Raw genomic sequence first — 2,500 nt, forward strand, 5'->3', positions numbered from 1 at the left:
GCCAAGAAATCAATTACCTTCATCTAATTAACAAAGCGGTAGAATTAGTTGAATTATGAATTAGAAAATAACTGTAATAAGACTAAATTCTAACAATAATAAATATATTCTAACCAACTTTAAATAAAGAGTAATGTTAAAATAAATTTAGAACCTATCACAATGAGAAGACATGAAAAGATCATTATATCTGCGACGTAGTTGGGGATGAAGGAAAACCGAGAGCAATGAATTCGTGTCGAAGGGAAGCAACGAAGGTCAAAGTTCAAAAAGAAGTTGAAATCAAATGTTTGTAAATCCCCGTGAGAATCTTGGGAAAAGAACATTCAGTTTAAACAAACGAAGTACGATATTTCAAGTTGTATTTGGTTTACATTGCTTAGATGCAAAGGAACCACAGGGAGAATGAAAATAAAAAAAATATCAGATTAACTCCTGACTAGTTTCATGATACTTCTGCTGAGGAGCTTTAAAATCAGTACTTCTCCATCCTTCTTCACACCTCATAGTCCTCAACCATGTAGGCCTGGGCCTTCCAACTCTTCTACCATTTGTCGAGCTAAAGAGAGCATAAGGATGACAATAAGATCAATTTATCAATAGAAAGAAGCCTGTGGACCATAAACGTTAATCCAGAATGTGTGGTTAACTTATCAAATTAAATTTTAGATGTACACCATGGGATACGGTTTAAATTTCTCTATGTCATCAAGTGAAGTGGATAGTATAGAAATTACGAAGAGAGTCAGTAATCTGGGAAAAAAAAATAGCAATATTTCGGTAGAATGCATAAATATTATTATACACAACAATATGAAAATACCAGTGATTCCAAATTGTCCAAAAAGATTCCTGAAAGGAATTGCCGAGTTAAATGGATATATCAGTATGAAACTAACAAAAGCTGATAAATCTTGATCACTGGTAATATTGAATAAAAATTATTATTTAGGAAAAACGGAAAACCTCTAGAGGGATGAAAAAACATGCATGGCATTAGGAAAAATCATATTGAGTCTGTGAATAGTAATTAAAACAAAAAAGTGAAAGAATTACTGAATGGGAATGAAGATCTGATAAAAAAAAAAAAGGTTTGTAGAATCTCACCAACGTTACCATTTATGTATGAGACTATTATAACCCATAAGCCAAATTATCCAACTAGGCCACTAATTAGTTCTTTAGGTTCAGCAGCATATAAATCATCAAAGTACCTTGTAAATATCCTCAACCATCTCAGGCTCAAATGTAAAAAATAATGTAGCCCTGATTAACAAATTGAATAATGTACAGATTAACAGTAACTGTAGGCTTGTCATTTTTTATGTAGTTTCACTATTCACCAGAGTACCTATTGATGACGTGTTGGAATTTTTGTCTGAAACATTAGATAATAGGAAATTGACTTTACCATCTACCAACAGTACCCTAATATAATTAATTAAACTCTGTATAAAAGATTGCAAATTTGAATTCATTGGGAAATTTTATCCACATGAGAAACCCTTCATTTCCAGTACTTGACAATTTATATATGGATTTTTTTTTAAAGTAGCATATTAAATAACACCATGCCTAATAATTTGAATGTTTTCGTTATATTAACAGCTTAACATGTGTTTGGTCAGGAAAGGAAAGTTTAGATAACTTTTTTCATAGATTGAATAGCTTGGTAGTGTCAATAAATGTCACCTGGAGAATTATTGTATCTTACCTTTTTTTTTTGACTTTCTTATACACAGAGGTAACAATAGACATAAGTTTAGTGTATTATATATATAAAAAAACAACTAATATATCCGCAGTTCCACATATGTCCACTTCTACTCAAATAAAAGTAACAAAGTTAAGAAATCTGTATTTACTCCTATGATTTTAAGAGCATTAAGAGTTTGCAGCCCATAATATATTGATGATGAAATAAATGAGATTAGGACAATAGGTAAGAAACTGAAGTACCCTGAAATTGTATAAGATAATGCACTAAGAACAGCAACAAATGACCAATTTCGGTAATAATAATAAGGAAAACTCTAATACACAAAACTCTCTTGTACTTTCTCATAGTAATTCTTTTAAGAAAATTCCCCATCTGTTAAAAAAACTTCAACTTTATTGTAGCATTAAAGAGTAGCAATGCAATAAAAAACTAAGCCCTAATGAAAAGATTTTCATGATATTACCAAGGGATGTGCATATCGTATTCCATGCAATTTATAATAAAAAATTTATATTGGTCAAACTGGTAAAGTCCGTGAAAAGATAAACCATACTCGAGATAATAATGAAATGTTTGCCACGTTAGGGATAAAAATCACACTAATAATTGGCCATGTGCAAAGAAACTGGTTTATTCAAATAACTTATTGGAAAGAAACATTATAGAGTCCAGTTTCAGAAATGAAGCCTTTGATAACAACTTGAATATTGGACATGGATTGTACATACACGATGCATTTATATGCAAAGAGATTTGCAAGCTACATAAAAAATCTTTAAT

This window comes from Palaemon carinicauda, chromosome 10 (assembly GCF_036898095.1).
Source record: "Palaemon carinicauda isolate YSFRI2023 chromosome 10, ASM3689809v2, whole genome shotgun sequence".
NCBI lineage: Eukaryota > Metazoa > Arthropoda > Malacostraca > Decapoda > Palaemonidae > Palaemon > Palaemon carinicauda.